Raw genomic sequence first — 6,736 nt, forward strand, 5'->3', positions numbered from 1 at the left:
GTGGGAGGAAAGCCTCCCTCCAGCTGCATGCCTCCAATGTGGCAAGCAGGTCCCACTCTGGTTGCAGGGGAAGCATTGAGAGCGAACGACTGGCATAACTGAGTGTGCCAGTGTCAACCAGCTGCACTCGTGGCATGTCCCACTGACAAGTTGTCAACACAGCCCAGCTTCCCATCTCACTCGCTCTTCCGTGTCAAAAACCACAATCGAAGCCTCCCTCCTCACTCACTAAACACCGCGGCGCAGATACTTCCGCACAAAAAAAAGACAAGTGAACGGAGATCCGCCGGTGACGCGGCGGAGAAGCGGGTTTGGTGAGCAGGCTGGGAACGAGCGACAACACAAACACTCTACCTTCGCCGCCGCCGCCGCCATGATGCTGCTTGTGATGACGGAGCGCCGTTCACGTGCTTCAGGAAGAAAAACAGTTGGGCTGCGCGCGCACCGCCTTCCTTTGGGTTTGCTGACGACGGTCTGACCGCAGGAAAGAAACAAGATGGGCGCCCCCTCTGTGCCGTGCAGTGACAGTGCCGCGCCCACAGCAACACTTCCTCCACGGCCACCGACCGCAATGACAGTGCCACTGTGAGGCCCCAGACCATGGAACCTAGAATAAGGAGCATGAGAGTGACAGTGGGCGTTTTCCGCTCTTCGAGCCACAACCTCTGCTGCCATTTTATTGACATTCTCCCCTCCCCCCCCCCACCCACCTCTGGTCTGCTGCCATTTTATTCTCTGGTCAGCTTAGGGTCTGATACATGTAGAAACCCAAAGTCACGTTTTAAGAGTCTCTCAACCCCGCTACTGTGTGTCCGCCAGTGGCTCAGTGGGTAGCACCCTCCCCTCGGAGTCAGAAGGTTGTGGGTTTAGGTGCCACTCCAGAGACTTGAGCACAAAAATCTAGGCTGACATTCCAGTGCAGTGCTGAGGCAGAGTTGCACTGTCGGAGGTGCCGTTTATCGGATGAGATGTTAAACCGAGCCCCCTTCTACACTCTGATGGACATAAAAGATCTCATGGCACTATTTCGAAGAAGAGCAGGGGGGTTATCCCCGGTGTCCTGGCCAATGTTTATCCCTCAACCAACGTCACTTAAAAAAAACAGATTTATCTGGTCATTATTGTTGTGTATAGAAGAACTCCACGAGGCTGAGTACCGAGAGCTAAACTTAGTGTGACCTTAGTCTTCTTTATTACAACTCCAGAGTGCCTAAACAACATGGCAGCCAACCTTTTATACTGGCCCTGCACGTGTGTGCTGGTGACCATTCGGACTCCAACAGTCGCGCCCTCTGGCGGCAAGTATTACACAGTTACATACATAACATTATTCTCCCCAAAGTCTTCGGTACAAATTGAGGTGATCCGGAGCTCTTCGCTCCCTAGTTGATCGTCTTAAGTTCAAACCCTGGCATGTGTGAGCCTGCGCCACCATTCAATAAGATCATGCTAATCACTCACCTCTTGTTTGGACTGCCCACTCCGCTTGACCTTTAGACACGGGCTTAAACGGAGCAGACCTGACATGCTTGATGCCATTGCGGGTCATAAACTTGTTGAATTCCGAGCTGGTGAAACACAGTCCATTGTCACTAACAAGGACATCGGGCAAGCCATGGGTGGCGAACATGGCCCAGAGGCTTTCAGTAGTGCTGTGGATGTGCTGGATGACATGATTACGCATTCAATCCATTTGGAGTAAGCGTCCACAACTACTAAAAACATCTTTCCTAGAAAGGGGCCGGCAAAATCTACGTGGATCCTGGATCATAGTTTTGAGGGCCATGATCACAAACTCAGTGGAGCCTCCCTTTGTGCATTGCTCAGTTGCGAGCAAGTTTTGCACTGATGCACACATGACTCCAAGTCCGAGTCAATGCCAGGCCACCAAACATGCGACCTGGCAATTGCCTTCATAATGACAATGCCTGGGTGGGTACTGTGTAAGTCACGTATAAGCGTTTCCCTGCTTTCTTTTGGCAAAACCATATGAGTACCCCATAAGAGACAATCCGACTGGATGGACATTTCATCTTTGCGTCAGTGAAACGGCTTAATTTCATCTTGCATTTCCCCGTGAACGGCCGACCAGTTCCCATTTAGGATGCAACTCTTAACTAATGATAGCACAGGATCCTGGCTGTTCCAGGTCCTGATCTGACGAGCTCTCTCTCAAAAGCATCCATGACCAGTAGCAAGCCTGCGAGCTGCACCATTTCAATCCCAGTGGTGGGTAATGGTAGCCGGCTGAGAGCGTCGGCACAGTTTTCAGTGCCTGGTCTGTGGCGGATAACATAGCCATAAGCGGATAATGTTAGTGCCCATCTTTGGATGCGGGACGAAGCATTGGTATTTATACCTTTGCTCTCTGAAAACAGTGAAATGAGCGGCTTGTGGTCAGTGTCAAGCTCAAACCTAAGTCCAAATAGGTATTGGTGCATTTTCTTAACCCCATAAACACATGCTAATGCCTCTTTCTCGACCATACTATAGGCTCTCTCAGCCTTAGATAGACTTCTAGACGCGTATGCAACTGGTTTGGAGGAGGCCCGCCAAATCTGCATCCACTGACACCCTTGGAACAGAGGGTCACCGCTTTGATGAGTCGTACATGGAGAAAAGCAATCAGTACTGCACAAGCTGAGCCCACACGCAAGGGAGAGAGTAAGTCCTGAAAATACATCGTGGCCCTTCAAATCAACCTGCTGCCTGGCCTGCTATGTGTGAGTGTACTCATGCCATCCACCCTGCCCCCTCCTGTGCTGCTAACCATTTGACTGTTCTGTTATATTTTGCAGAAGATGATGCCAATCCTGAAGATACAGAAGATACAGAAGAAGAACCAGATGTGGACGATCCAGACCAAGGGTGGCTGCAGGGGTTGACTGAAATGTCTTCAGGGGAGACTTTAGAACTTCATACGTATCAGCCCACATTAACGGACATCAGTTTTTCAAACACACCCATAGGTTCTGGTTCCACATTCTATGATTTCACAGATTCCGACGTTGCGGGTCCCAGTGGTGCTGGTGGTGGTGGTGTAATGCAGCATTTTACACCAGGGCCCCACCATCCCAGCCCACAGCTCCCACTGGAGTGGTGCCGTGAGGCAGACCCAGGCAGAGGAGAAGGAGATTGGAAACATGCTCTCCTGAGATCAGCGTGCAACAGATGTGGCTCAGGTTGTGGCATTGGGTGTGGAGAGCAATGACCTTACCCGATCACTCGTGGGCAGTGTCAGTGCAGTGGGTGAAGAGGTAACGGTACTGACGGGAGAAATAGCAGTAATGACACAGGAAATGAGGAAGGGAATGTCCGAGTGAGTGCAAGCAACGGCACAGGCCGTCAGGGAGGACATGCATGTGACGGCACAGGCCCTCATGGAGGTAGCTGCTGCAATCAGCTTGGGGATGAAGGGGTATGGCGAGAAAGCAGAAATGGGGTACTGAAGTTGCATGTTCAGCCATGAACTCATTGAATGGTGGTGCAGGCTCAAAGGGCCGAGTGGCCTACTCCTGCACCTATTTTCTTTGTTTCTATGGGCCGTGCATCGGGGCCTAGATGGATCTGTACCTTGGCGCCTGTGAAACATAGAAAATAGGTGCAGGAGCAGGCCATTCGCCCCTTCGAGCCTACACTGCCATTCAATATGATCATGGCTGATCATGCAACTCCCAACTCCCGCCTTCTCTCCATACTCCCTGATCCCCTTAGCCGTATTGACCACATCTAACTCCCTCTTGAATATATCCAACGAACTGGACTCAACAACTTTCTGTGGTAGAGAATTCCACAGGTTCACTACTCTCTGGGTGAAAAAGTTTCTCCTCATCTCGGTGAAGTTGCCGATGCCTGGTTCGAATAGCAAGGGAAACTTGCTCAGCACTTGAGCACACAAGGCGTCATCCACTGAAGATAGTGCTTTGATGCCGTTCCAATTCCATCTAATCTTTTCTAGCCAGCTTCTGCTGAACAGCATTGGGCCATTGCCTGGAACAATCCACAATGATAGGTCATCCACAGCTCCATCATACGATACCTTCACTGCCTCACTTCCAATAACTGGTATGAGCTCTTTGGTGTAGGTTTGCAGCTTTGCATTAATCGGGCTCAATTTGGGCCTTTGTGCTTTATTGCCCCACAGTTTCTCAAAAGCCTTCTGGCTCATTATTGACTGACTCGCACCCGTGTCCAACTCCATGGATACTGGAACTCCATTTAATTTGACTTTCAGCATTATAGGAGGGCTCTTGGTGGTGAAGGTATGTTCCTCATACACTTCTTCCTCGGGTTGAGTTGCCTGTGCTGCGTGATCCATGCTGGATTGATCATCCTCTGCCATGTGGTATGTCGCAGCACGTTTTCATATTCGCTGGAGGTGCCCCATCGTTGCACAGCCTTTGCACACGTAGTGCTTGAATCAACATTGATGGGCTCGATGATTACCCCCACAGCGCCAACACGGTGCTAATGGATTCACATTCACCCCCGATGGCGGACTCTGAGTCATCACAGGTCTTGCAGCCGCAGACGTATAGGCCCTGCCATATGCAGATCTGCCTGCTAGTGACGTCATTTTATGCACAGTACTTGTCGGTGAGCTTCGATGTTGAGAAGATATCTGTTTGGTGTTATCGTCCGTAGCCATGGCATGCCTGGGCGATCGTGATGGCCCTGCTCAGGTCTACGGTTTCGGCAGCCAGCAGCTTTCAAAGAATGACCTCGTGGCTGATGTCCAGCACGAAAAAGTCCTGCAGCATTTGCCCCAGCGCAGCTCCAAAATCGCAAGGTCCTGCGAGGCGTCACAGGTCAGCGACATAATCTGCCACGTCCTGGCCCCCAGATCGATGGTGCATGTAAAAACGATATCTAGCCAAGTGGATACTCTCCTTCGGCTTGAGGTAGTCCTGAACCAGTGTGCACAACTCTGCATATTCCTTCTCGGTGCAAGCAGATTCTTGATGAGGCCGTATATTTTAGGCCCACAGACAGTGAGGAGAAACGCCCTGCGCTGGCTGCGTTAGTGTCTCCTTCCAGTTCGTTGGCCACGAAGTACTGGTCGAGACGCTCGACGAAGGCTTCCCAATCATCACCCTCTATGAATCTCTTTAATATTCCAATGGCAGCCGTGGTTACGTGAAGGTTCGTATTCTGTTACTCGTCGCCAATTATTGTGTATAGAAGAACTCCACGAGGCTGAGTACTGTGAGCTAAACTTAGTGTGACCTTAGTCATCTTTATTACAACTCTAGAGTGCCTAAACAACATGGCAGCCAACCTTTTATACTGGCCCTGCACGTATGTGCAGGTGACCATTAGGACTCCAATAGTCGTGCCCTCTGATGGCAAGTATTACATAATTACATACATAACAATTATCACATTGTTTTTTTTCTGTGGGCTTGCTGTGCGCAAATTGGCAGCTGAATTTCAATAGTGATTATACTTCAAAAAGTAATTCATTGACATTAAAGCGCTTTGAGACGTCCGGTGATCGTGAAAGACGCTATATAAATGCTAATCTTTTTCTTTGTACTGAGATATTTCAAAGTACAAATTCTGGTTGTCCAATGCAGATTTCACATTCTTAGTCTGTAGGGTAAATCCTGAAATATTATGTGCAAGTTAGCTGAGGGCCCCCTGAATGTACACAGGGATACTGCTGTAATTGAACTAGTAAACACTCTGCAGCTAGTAAGATTCCTGCTGTTTGTTCAGGTAGGATCCTACAAATTAGCACATTGGCTTACAGGCTTTTCTGGAGACATGTGGGAAGAATGTCAGGCTCCGGTAACATGCCTACCACTACAGGCAGACTGGCTAGCTGTTCAAACATCAGCATTGTCATGCAGTACTGCGGACCTGCCTGCTTCAGGTATTGAATTACCAAGTCTGCCATAGTGCATTGACTTGGTGCTGATCATCCATTGCAATATGTAATCTCGGAGCCATCCCGACCCCAAAGAGGCCTTGCTTATCTATACCCCCTCACACACAGATAATAGTCACTGGTTGATTGTTGGACAATTAAGAATCACGCATTTGAGCAGGAGATCCTTATAGGGTTATGATGAGCAGCACGACTCACTATAATAAGTGTAAGTGCATCTTACTCACTATTGCATGGGCACACACTATACTTTATCGACGGGTGGTTCTGCCAGTTGGAGATGCAAAGCTTCATCAATAACTGCTGATCTTTCTGTAACCCAAGCGTGGTAGGCATCATGCCCTGGAAATGAGAGCATGATCTTAAATCAAGTGACGTCTAGCAGCTATCATCCAAGTCCCTGAGTTTCTTTATCAGCTATTTGATTTAATATTTAGTAGGGAAGAACATACAAAGAGCAGATTTTGCCATACCGGCCACCGTGATATTCTGGACATCTAAGTCCAAACCATCGTACCAGGCTAACCCATCACCAGATGCTAAATCTTTGTCCCCATGAAGGGCTTTGGCAAAAGAGTGCCCACCCTGGGACCGGCTCCTTTCAGGGTGCTGAGAGATGGCCGATCTATGTATGCGAGAGGGTTTCATCCCTACAGCTGCTTCCCCTTTTTGCCACAATTCCACCTCACAGATTGATCCTGGATCTCATACATGGGCCAAGGAAGCTCTTTCGTTGCATGGCTGTTCTGAATCACAAAAAACTGTTTAGATGCATATCTTATATACCATAAGCTTATGTGCATTTGGACTTTGCTATCCTTGAAGAAAAACTAACGTGCAGTAACC

This window comes from Pristiophorus japonicus, chromosome 15 (genome assembly GCF_044704955.1).
Source record: "Pristiophorus japonicus isolate sPriJap1 chromosome 15, sPriJap1.hap1, whole genome shotgun sequence".
NCBI classification, from domain to species: Eukaryota; Metazoa; Chordata; class Chondrichthyes; family Pristiophoridae; genus Pristiophorus; species Pristiophorus japonicus.